Raw genomic sequence first — 13,128 nt, 5'->3', positions numbered from 1 at the left:
GAGATGACAATGGCAAGGCAATAAAATAATCTATATAATCCAAATAGAGGAAAAGTAAAGGATAAATGACCAGTGCAGTAGTAATAGTATGAGTTGTTACAGGGATACAAACAAAATTTCACTACTTTTTAAACTATTAAGTTATCCGTGCGATGCACGGATAATGTTGTAATATTTCATGTAAGATGGTTTTAGAAAATATTGTATAATTATTATAGCATAATTGTTATAGAAATTTATTAATAATGAGTTCATCATTAAAAACAACAATTATAAATTGCACACACATATCTATTATAATTATTCAATTGAAGTAATGAGGAAAAAAAAAACTTTGGAGGAATATGATAGAATAAAATTTGATATAAAATGTGTCTTTCTCTTTCTCATTAATTCTAAAACAAAATACACATCTTAAACACCAACAGTTAATCACATCATTTACAAAACTCACAAATCCACTAACAGTTAATCGTAATTGTCGTTGTTACTCAATATAAAATGCAAGTCCCTCTTCCTTGGTTGTAGCCAACTTATACGAGTTAGGATTAGATGAGACACAATGTTAGAGTTAGGTAGGTGTAGTTGAAAGATTGAAGGAAAATAACATTGTTTTTTGTTTGTGTGTATTTGACGTAGGATGTCATGAAGGGTTATAGTAGGTATATATAAAGGGGTAGAAGTGCAAGAGGTAAAAATAATGAATTAAAATGCAAATTAAAGAGTGTTGTGTGTATGTGTAAGGAATGAAAAGTCTTGAAACATTGAACCAAATGATACAAAGAATATTTATTTTTTAATTAGAAAACTCTTGAAACATTGAATCAAATAAAAAAAAAATCAATATTTATGGCCTGTTTGGATGGAGGGGGGAATGAGGGAGAGTGGAGGAGAGTAGAGTAGAATTGGCTAAAAATAAGCTAATTTTGTGCTAAATCTACTCTATTCTACTCTACTCCCCCTCAATTCCCCTCAATTCAAATGGACCATTAATTTATTCTTATCTTGGATGTGGCACAATTGAGAAAATATCAATTCTCTTTACATAAAATACACCACTTCGCAAAACTTCATGCTTTCTCATATGAGGTCTCTTTCAAATATTTTGTAAGAAATTATCTTATAACTCATTGGATTCATCAATACTATTATTCTTAGTTACAATAGTCATAGTTTATGTACGAAATTTGCAAGTATAAGTGTAAAATAATAGACAAACCAAATCTTATTATCATTAAAAACCAAATCTACTAAGTTTGCCAGTAAAAGTGTAAAAATCTATGGACTTTGTAGAGATTTAAAAATCCCAAACACCCATTCTCATCACAAGCAAACCAAATCCTAACCAACCAGTAAAAGGATATTAGTCACAAACTATTGATATTGACATATGATAATTGATGAAGAACATAAAAATGAAAGATATAAAAGAAAAGCTTGACTTTAAAGGGAAAATTCAATTGTGATGATACTTAGGCAATTTTGGTGAAGGAGTAAGAGAGAATAATTGGACTTGGATATGCTTGAACTCCTCACTATTGCCGTTGTTATGGGATTTCATAAGTCACTTCCTTATATATATATATATATATATATATATATATATGCCTATTCTTTTGACTGTAATTCAACAAAACACCCAACACGGCTAAATTGTAAACTATATATTAGATTTAGGGTATGGACAATGGGATTTACAAAAATTCTAATGCAATATTTTATTGAAAGCAGTTACTTTTTTCTTTTCTTATAATTAAAAAAAAAAAAAATATATATATATATATATATATATATATATATCATAAACCTAAACCCTTAAGGCATCCGTTAACTTTTCTCTTACATTAATATCAACACAACAAAACCCTAACCACGTGTTGTTTTTTTTTTCTTCAATGACCAATTCCTTGTTGGTTTTATATAGATAAATTTTATATCATAAATAAATTTAGTTCATATTTTATAAACTATTGTATTTGTGTTTCCTCTTACTTACCCAAGAATGCAATGCCTTTTCCGAAAAGGGAAAAAAGAACAATATTTTAAACCCTTGCCATGTTTGAATTTAGTCACATTTAGAGCACTATCTAGCCTACACAAGCAAAATGTTAAGTTATAAAACTGTGAGTAATAAAACAATGTTTTTGAATCACCACTATAGCATACTTGTGATTAATCATGCAAAGCTAGCAATGGCATTGACAAACTAAAAATTTTAGAAAGGAAAAAAAATAAATATAAAAAGGAGAAACTTAAAAAGAAGATAGAAGTGATGGTAAGAGGGCATTCTATTACTACGAATTAGTCCTTACAGATGAGAATTAGACTTTAACAATATTTGCAATACAATCAGGCACATCCTAAAACCAAATGGAAGGACTATCCAGAAACAATGCAACCTTGTTTGCCATTTGGTGTGCAGCCTTGTTAACTTCACACCTAACGTGCTTAGACTTCCATGCTCGTAAATATGATGCGGCATGCTTTGCATCATCATTGAGACTGCTGAAGCATTTTATAACCATGGAAGTTGAAGAGTTGAGAGAACTAAAAAAACGTTTTAGAATTCTGAATAACCTATGGAATTAATGGGAAAGTGGAAGAGTTGAGAGAAACGTAGAGTAGCAGTGTTAAATGATGAGATGGAAGTAGAAAAAATAAAAATAAAAAACTGAATGGCTAAATCAAAGAAGGGTGCCACTTGGCAGAACATCATGCTCTCTCAGTTGAGGTCTCTGCTTTTATATATATATTGATTGATGATTGATTAGCCAAATTAGCCAATCACTTCACACATAGGCTATTAGAAAAAGGAAAAACTTATGTGCACTAATTTAAGCGTAGTACACTAAATTTTCTAATTAAATTCAAATACATAATTCTATTAAATTTAATTGACCTTGAGAAAGAAAATATTGTCTGTGCTTCACTAGTCTCCATGTGTTTAAATTTAATTAGCCGTAGACCCACGGGATGCGTGCAAATATATAAATATTATGTAACGGGGTGTAATATATAAAAAGTAACAATTACTTCAAGTATTGTCTATTTTTTAAAACAAGTTTCTACAAGTATTTTTTGTCTTTTTATCCTTGCCTAATATACAACTAAACTTTATAAGTTTCAAATTTATTATTCAGATTTCTCAACTCTTAAGGAATAAGGATATTATTATAATAATCAGAACTCATCAAATAATTACAATATTATTTTAACCAAAATTAAAATGAAACCAAAGAAATAGAAGATAGATTTTATAATATTCTTTTTACTCAAACAATTGGTAGGCATATTTCAAATTCAAAGCAGATTGTATTTTTATATATACTCAAATTTTATTTCCAAAAAACACTAAGTATTAATACAAACCCAAATTCAACCAAAGCTATATAAGGGAAAATACTTTGTGACGAGAAATTAAAAATACACAATACCAAAATGCATATTTGTAAAATAAAAAAATAAAAAAAACCATCAACCTTAATTAGAGTTATAAGAAAGAATAAAAATCCACCAAAAGAAAGTAAAGAGACAGAATAATCATAGTTTTTGTGTTGGAAAATATGGATTGAATGGGAGAAATAATATCAAATTTATACAAAATAAAATGGGGAGAAAAAAAAAATCAAATTATTAGATAGAGAAGATGATAAAAGAAGTGTAATGGTAAAGTAGAGAGTAGTGAGGATATAAAGAGGCAAAGGAGGAGGGGAAAGGCTGGAGTCTAATAGTAGGTGTGGACTAATAGGAATAATTTATTTTATTTTTTAAATAGGGAGAAGAAAATTTTAAAAAGAGAAAAGAAGAGGTAGAAAATAAGTGGTTTGATGTGGCTCATCAGAAGCATAGTAATAATAAATACTATGTTTCAGCTTTTAGATATATATAGATATAGATTGGAGAATCTAATGTTCTGCATCTAAGATATTATACCTAATTTCTACTTTTAAAAAATTTAAACCTATAGGTTTCACTCCATGATGATTGCTCTTATTATCAAATTAAGACATTAATTGATTTTTTGTGTAAACCGGGTTTGAACCCAAGATCTCTTATTTGATGGTAATAAAATTTACCAGTTGAGCTAACTTGAACCATATTCATAATATATTCTATATACTCCACATGTTTTATATGACAAAATATCATGGATTATGAAAAATTCTAAGATCACAATATCTTTCACACTCATTTTCACAATTATATAATTTTGTTGACTATGATTTGGTGAAAAAAAAAAGGTGGGGAGTCAATATGTACCCACTGACTCAGTCTACAACATAAGATAATTATAAGAATAGACGTGGAATAAGTTGTGGTCCTTAAATAGCTCTAAATATCTGGTCATCAAAATTTATTCAATTTCCTTATTTGGAGATAGATTAGTAGTTGGCAGTCCCATCTATCTATCTTCTAAGTCAACTATAGAGGGAGCATTTGCCCATGATGCTATCCTTTAAGCCCAAAGGGATGTGTACAATTTTATTTTTTTTGGTTGTGATTTCTTAACTCTCTTAATCTTGTTCTATGACAATTTATTCATACCATTTTTACTTAGTTGTTTTTTTTTTAATTATTTATGCTAGTCGTACCATAACTCTCGCATGACATGTTATATCTAATTGCAGCCTGGACACTCAATCTATATATATATCTGAAAGTTGAAGCGTAGCATTTATTGCTGCTACGCTCTAGTCGAACCACATCAGCATTTACGTCATTATCATTTTTCTTTCCAATTTTCTTATATATATTTTTTAACATTTAATATTTTTTTTTTTAAATATTTACACTTTTAACAACTTTTCTTCATCTCTTACCTTTTCATTTCCCCACTACCCTCTAACTTACCTTTTCATATGCCCACTACTCTCTACCTTAATATCACTCTTCATGTTTCCTTTCATCTTTTTTTTTTTTTTGGTCCTTTCTTATTCACAACTTCTTACTATAAATTTGTCATTCTCTCTTTCAATTCTTTACATACTTTTCCCTCACAAAAAAAGGTTCTCTCTCTCTCTCTCTCTCTCTCTCTCTCTCAATTTTTTGGTGGATTTTATTTTTCTTGCATCTCTGCTTTAGGTTGATAAATTGTAGTGTTCTTTAGAACTCTGTATTGAGCTGATGTGATTTAATTTTGTGATTTAAGTTTTTTTTTCTCTCTTTATTTGTTAGTTTTATTACATGTGTTTTTCTTTAAATTCTTAGTTTGAGTTGCTTTGGATTCACCTATTTAGTTGTTCTATATATGTTGTTTTAGTACAACATGACATTTGTTCTATAAAGTTCCTTTTAAACTTGATATGTTATCTTTTCATTTTTTTTTTTTTCTATCCTTATGTGCAGTGTTTGACTTCTAACAAAAACTATTCTATTTATATATTTAGAAATCAATTTATTCTTAATTTCAACAATTTAAATTTTGTATGGGCCATAAGGAATAAAGGGGTCCATAATGCATTTATGTTCTCCTCATATCGTGATAAATTTGAATAGTTGAATAGTATTGTTGTTTAATTTATCACTACTACACCTTTTTTTTTTCTTCTAGAAGCTACATACCATCGATTGTAACACAAAATAGATATTTTAAAGTTCTTTTGCATGATTACTTTGCTGTATAGTGAGTTGAAACATTGTTGAGTAATGATGTACGTTAGATTGTATGTGTAGCCTCTTGACTTGCAAAGGGTAAATACTGATTTATACTAACTTTTATTATTGGTATTCTTTAGAGCTATAATGGTTGATAGGTCTAATGAAGCTTTATTAATTTATGCGAGGCTTCATTCTCACCCAAATGACAAGCAATTAAAGAAGACAATTCATGTTTAGCTTTTAAGTCTATTCTTTTTATAGAAAATGCTTAGCTTTCTAGTAACCACAAATTCGTTTTGTTAACTCAACATCATAAAGTAACTTTACTTTAGTTATATGGATAAGGTTCATCATTTTTCATGTTGCAATTTTTATATATATATATATATATATATATATATATATATATATATATATATATATATATATATATATATATTCAAGCTAACATCAATAGCACTACTACAATTGACCATTTAAATTCAGCCATATCCTCCATATCATTAAGTTATTAATATTTTCTCTCATTTTTTAATTTTTAAAAATTAAACATATAATATTTGAATTAAATACAAATAAATAAAAATTTCCTTATAAAATCGTACTCATTTTTTTAACATTTTCACTTTCTCCAACATTTCTCATTCTTTTCACATTTCATCTCCCCACTACCCTCTACTTTAATATCACTCTTCATCTTTCCCTTTAACTTCATTTATTTTGTTTCTTATTTTTCTTATCCTCCTATTATAATTTTCATTATCTTTTCTATCCTATATTTTTATGCATAATCTTCCCTCACAAAAAATGTTACTTCTCTCTCTCTCAATTTTTTGGTGGATTTTTTTTATTTTTCTTGCATCTCTGCTCTAGATTATTAATTTTTTGTATTTTTAAGAACTCTACTTTTAGTTGATGCAATTTAGTTTTGTGTTTTAAGTTTTTTTTTTCCCCTCTTTAATTGTTAAATGTTATCCTATTACATTATAAAGAATATAATATTATTCTATTACATATCATGATTTGGATAATTTTATCATATAAGAATTTTACATAAGTTTACATAAATAATCGTAAAACAACAACAATAATAAAAATAAAAAATATGTCTATTTGTGAGATAACTCTAATAATATTATCACGCGCAATACACGGATCTGCGACTAATGTTGCTAAAAGTGGTAATTGCTAAGGAAATTGGTTAATCAGATTATTTTTTCTTCCAAATTTCTCTTGATATTCTCTTGCTTAATGGTTTTGTCACTTGTGTTTCATAAACAAGTTCAAAAGTTCTCGATAGTAGCAAGAATATTTGATATTTTTTCCCACCTGTCATCTAATGCAAAGCCGATGTAGATCATAGATGATTGATAGGATCTTTAACCTTGCTTCTGATCTTAGATACACCCAGCAGTTAATTTGATAATTTTCTTGGGTTGTTTGTTTCCATGGTGCTATGGAAACCTTGCTCAAACCTTAATCTATATGTAGTTATCTACCATGGGGTTAAGGTTTCAACGGTGGCCTGAGTCTAGCACCAAAAACCAAAAACCAAAAAAAAAAAAAAAAATCATGTTTAGAATCATCATAACCTTAAAAAAAATAAAAATAAAAATAAAGAAGAAGAAGGAAATCACATCCTAAACACAGTTTTATTGATTTAAATCTAAATCAAATTATCCAATGCAACCTTCATTTAATAAGGTCTCATTGAAATCCTATAATATATATTTATAAACAATGTTGAGCTACACTGCTACAGCACAAAGCATATTCCATGGACCACATTAAGACAAGCCCAAACCAAACTCTGAAAGTGATAGCTTCAATCCATTCCAAAAAAAAAGAAAGTGCTAGCTTCAATTCATATTTCTTGGCATCTCTTTAGCTCAACAAAAGTATGCTCTCTATGGCGAAAATTGGGAACTTTGTCCCCCTTTCACAATCTTCCACTGTCCCTTATTAACTTTCTTAAGACAAACTTATGGCCATAAATTAGACAAACAATTTTCCACCACTGTAGGGACTAATAAAAGTGCTACGAGATTTTTACAGTAAATCAAACTATAGGCTGGAATTTTCTGAATTCCAGCCACCGTCATTGCTTTCCTGAAATCGGTGGCATGATCCCATCTCTCCACCCCAGCATTAATGTTTGATAACACCATGAATCGCCCACCATGCCATGGCTGCAATTCAAGTAGCCTTTGCCCCACTACAGTTCCCAGCTCAAGGGCTCCATGGATCTTACAAGCACCAAAAAGAGCCTCCAACACAGAACCATCAGGCTCAAAAGGCATACTTCTTATAAAATCTGTTGCTTCCTTAAGTAAGCCTGCTCTGCCCAAAAGATCAACTACACATCCATAGTGTTCCATTATGGCTACAATCCCAAACTCATGCAGCATTGATTGAAACAACTTTAATCCCAACTCCACAAATTTGCCACGAGCACAAGCTGTCAGGACAGCAACAAATGTGACCTCATTAGGATGCTGGCCTTTCATTTTCATCTTTTCAAACATATCCAAAGCCTCCATCTCTCTCCCATTGGAAGCAAGAGTAGTTATCATCGCATTCCAAGTGCAAACCTCTTTAACCACCATTTGGTTGAAAACATTTACAGCATTTCTCAAACAACCTGTCTTACCATAAAGATCTATCAATGCCGTCCCTGTAAATACAGTCAATTCAATCTCGTTCCTAATAACATATCCATGAATTTTCTTTCCAGAAGAAAGAGCTCCTCCTCCATTTAAATTAGCACATGAAGAGAGTACACTAACATATGTAGCTTCTTTAGGCCTTTCCAAACATGCCATCACATCTTCATGCGTTATCATCTTTTGAAAAAACTTAATTGCTTCACTAAAGCACCCATTCCTCTCAAACCCATTAATAATACTCGTCCAAAATACCACATCTCTCTTAGGCATGCAATTAAAGAGCAAAAAAGCAGACCCCATATCCCCATTCTTGCCAAACGCACCAAGCATCGCATTGTACGCAACAATGCATGGTTGCGAAATTTCCTCAAACACCTTACGGGCATCAAACAGCTCACCAAGTTATGCATAGAATCTTACAAATGATGTTTGAATAAACGGGTCATGCAGAACACCACGCTTGATGACTTGGGTATGAAGGGATTGTGTTAGGAACCCAATGGTTCCTAATGGAGTTTGGTGGGAATTATAGGGAAATTACAGGGCAAATAACTTAATTCGAGGTAGTCATCCTCTATACAGAGAGAGAGAGAGAGAGAGAGAGAGAGAGATGCACTAATGCATTTAGAAGTTATTTTATTCTTCAATTGATATCTCATATTAGATTACAATCATATATTTATAGGAGACTGGCTCTAATCTCATTGGCCTACATGGCTTTATCCTATTAGTTCTATTATTTCCCATGTGAATTAATAATTCCATCATGTGCTAAATGTGATTAACCATGTGCATTAATAATTTCAACATGTGTTAAATGTGATTAACATGCTTGGAATTGTAACTAACTAACTAACTAAGTCTCAATACATCAATTATTATCCACGTGCTTATAGCATTCCTAACATTTCCCTCCCCTTGAAAACACCTTGCCCACAAGGTGTTGTTGTAAAAATGACACCTTCATTAGGGGAAACCAACCACTAACCCAATACGCCAAAGTATCTTGACCGTTGATTACACGAATATCTCCACAGCAATTAATCACAGCCCATGACATAGGAGCATAACGCAAAGCAGTCGTATTGAACTTAACTTTCAGCAATATAGAACTCAATTTCTTATAAAAAAATGTGATCATCTCGGCTATGGAATCCATCATTTTTCCCACAACTACCACCAAGAAAAGAAGCATATAATTCCTTGGCTTTGTGAAAACCACTAATGAGCAACATGTAGCCCCCATAGCAATCCAAATTCAATGGAATTACCACCAACATGCATGATTGTTAAGCCCACACCTTCATGATTACATGACCAGCCCCATCTGTTGAAGCATGAGTTTGGCCAACATCAAACCCCATTGGATCACTTGTATTCACACCAACAGTGTGTTCTTGCTACACACCAACAGCAACAGGTTCATGTATTGTGGATTCTTGGTCGGTCGAATTAAGAGATTGTAGCTCCTCTTCCTTCATATTCTCAAAAACCTCTTGCAATCTTGAGAGCTCTTCATTCATGGCCTTGTTAGATTCAGCCAATGCCTTGATTTTCTTCGAAACAACCTTGTGAGATTCTGTCAAGACCTTTACCTTCTCTGAAACTTCATTTACTATTTGTCGTAAATCTTTCAAAATTTCTTGCTGGTCATATTCATCTATCTCAAGATTAACGGCTCTGATACCAAATGTTAGGAACCCCGTGATTCCTAATGGAGTTTGATAGGAATTATAAGGGAATTGATGGGAATCACAGGGCAATTGACTTAATTCGAGGTAGTCACCCTCCAGAGAGAGAGAGATGCACTAATGCATTTAGAAGTTGTTTTATTCTTCAATTAATATCTCATATTGGATTACAATCATATATTTATAGGAGACTAACTCTAATCTCATTGGCCTACATGGCCTTATCCTATTGGTTCTATTATTCTCTATATGCATTAATAATTCCATCATGTGCTAAATGTGATTAACCATGTGCATTAATAATTTCAACATGTGCTAAATGTGATTAACATGCTTGGAATCGTAACTAACTAACTAACTAAATCTCAATACATCAATTATTATCCACATGTTTGTAGCATTCCTAACAGATTGGCCCAAAGATGGTGAGGAAAAGGTTGCAGCTTTGATAAGGGAAGGGAAGGTGTGGCTGTTGGGAGGGGCTCTATGGGCAAGCATGTGGGTGAAAAGGACAAGGGTGTTGCGAGCTTGTCCAAGATCTACATAAGCTCTTATCAAAGTGTTGTAGAGGAGGGTACTCATCCATTTTGAATTTGGCCCAGTTGTGTTTGTACTATAAAGGAGGTGACCTTTGGTAATTAGGAGGGAATGGATTGTTTGATTTGGTTTCGGTGTTTGAGCAAACGTTGGAGGAATTGGAGTAGACACTCAGGTGAATGCTACATAACAACCAAGTCAGGGGTCTCCAACACTTCAACTGGGAGTAAAAACTTGGATAAACCCTCTTCTTCTATGGTGAAGTTCCCATATTATACACCTAGCTGGAGGTAGTTTACCCATCACAGCCTGCAAACTCTTTCAACACCTTAATAAACCTGTCAAAAATGCAACCAGAGTCAATTTCCCAAGCTGATAAAACCTCTTCTTCCTGATAAACAATTATCTTTTTTTTCATAATTTCAGGAGTCTTAGGATGGTTGATATCATACTAGAGTAACTAGACACCAAACCATGACACTGTCAATATAGGCTGAATTGGGCCTCTGTTGAATCAGTCCAAGTGAGCTAAAAAAACAGGTGAGCTTTCGAGTGGAAAAAAATTGTTTTGTACTCAAAAGTGGGAGGGAATTTGTAGAGTAGCATGAGATTGCCACAATATATTGTTAGTTAGCAAGAATTGGGGAGAAGTTTGGAGAATAACATCTTGAGTCTTTGAGGCTCGAGTTCAGTGAAGAAACCGAGCCTCAAAGCCTAGAGATCGATTACTGAGATGAAGATATTTTTGCCACATGGAACTTGAGTCTTAAAGACTTGAGTTTCATAGATAAGAAGATGAATCTGAAGAACACGATGAAGATCTGAGATTCTGAAGAAATTGAAGACCACACAATAAAGATCTGAAGAAATTGAAGAAAGAACACAGTGAAGAAAGGAACCCACAGAAGAACACAATGAAGAACCCAAGCACGAAGAAGAAAGGATTCCACAGAAGAAGAACCAAGAAGAACAACAAAGAAGAAAGCACTAGGTGCACATAGGAAATCAAGTTTTAAATACTCGATTTTCACATTTCCACATCAGATTGCCAACACATACAAATCGAGTTTTAGAAACTCGAATTCTACCTTTGAACTCAAGTTTTAGAGTCTCAAGATACTAGTTTGCTACATAGTTTGTAAACATGACAACTAACTAAAATATTTCAAAAATAATGTTAAATGAAGAAAAAAAATTCTCAAAAGTGGTGATTCTTCAAGCACAGAACTTTTGGAAAAAACAGAAAATAGATATATAGTGACAAAAAAATGCACTTCACCATTACATACAAAATCCTCTTTCTAATGTATACCAAATGAACTAGTGGATTCAAACCACTTCAAACTTTCACTGAATTTTCCTGCTTGAATAAAAACCAAGTTCTATTAGCAAATTTGTAGAAGAGAATCATTATTTACAAGTTTAAATTGGCAAAAAGATTTTAACTTTCTATGATACTGGTACAAGAGAGCAACTGCTTTCTAGAAAAATGTTATTTTGACCGGTTAAAAAGTTACTTTATTTATTTTAACAAGCGTCTAAAACTCCCTTTCTTTCTCATCCTCTTCGCTTATTCTATTTATCTCCCTGTTTGAAACTCACCACAGTCTGAAAATTTTATATATAAAAAAATAATATAGTAATAAAAAATAAAAAATTAAAACAATCATCCCTATTATTATTATTATTATTATTATTATTATTATTATCCCAATTAATGTAGCTTTTTTAAAAAAAATTCAATCTTTTTATTATTTCATTATTCCTGAAACAACTTTCTAAATATGCAAAAAATATAAGATTGATATTTGCACCAGCATCTAATTTTAGCAAGGGCCGAAAGCTGAAGAGTTATCTTGGGCTTAATTGCCATGTGTTAGTTCCTAGTTTCACAGGGGGTATTTTATCCTGCTTTCAAGCTAGGCCCATAAAACTTTGGGCCCAGAAACTGAGTCACTAAAAATGAATTACTTCATTTATCTTATTCTATCAATCAGACCAACAAAAAAAGATTATTCATTGTACAAGCCAAGGAACAAAAAGTAAATATTCATTTTAGTTAAATTTCATACCTGGAAAAGAATAATTATATAGCATATTTTTTGTTGCATCAAAATGCCATGGAACGAGGACTACTTGTTTTCACCATATGCTCTTTAGAGGTTTAAAATAGGGTGGTATCTCATTTATAAACTCCTAATTGTTGCATTTGACATACATTTAAATGTTTAAAGTTTGAAATAAAAATGAAATTGTTAGGTTCCGTTAAAGTACCCTAATAATTTCATTTTTAATCTAAATTTTAAGGGTCAAAATCTAAATTGAAAAAAAAAATAACACTAATAAGACTAATCTGTTATTGAGTCAAATCACAAGGGGGCATTTTGTTTGTCCCAAACCATACAAAAAATTTTCAACATTTTCATTGAAACGTAGTAATTGAAAGTGTGTAGACTAAATTGTCACTGGTTCAAATTATAATTTTAAGCACCCCCCCCCCCCCCCTTTTTTTCTCAAAAAAAATGCATTGAACAAAACTTGGCAAAAGAGTATCCAGGGACCCTTGTACCACCACTGAACACAATCTATGTAAACTTTCACCAAACTCCATCAGGATTGGAACTAGTGTTGTTTGA

General features: G+C 31.6%; 1 pseudogene; it reads right to left on the bottom strand.

The window, feature by feature from the left end:
• Positions 1-7,580: 7,580 nt before the first annotated feature.
• Positions 7,581-10,910, bottom strand: LOC142633505 (putative pentatricopeptide repeat-containing protein At1g10330; annotated as a pseudogene).
• Positions 10,911-13,128: the final 2,218 nt, after the last annotated feature.

Source organism: Castanea sativa, chromosome 5, assembly GCF_040712315.1.
Source record: "Castanea sativa cultivar Marrone di Chiusa Pesio chromosome 5, ASM4071231v1".
In the NCBI taxonomy this organism is placed as follows: Eukaryota; Viridiplantae; Streptophyta; class Magnoliopsida; order Fagales; family Fagaceae; genus Castanea; species Castanea sativa.
The sequence above is the reverse complement of the archived record's forward strand: the minus strand, read 5'-3'. Positions and strand labels throughout refer to the sequence as shown.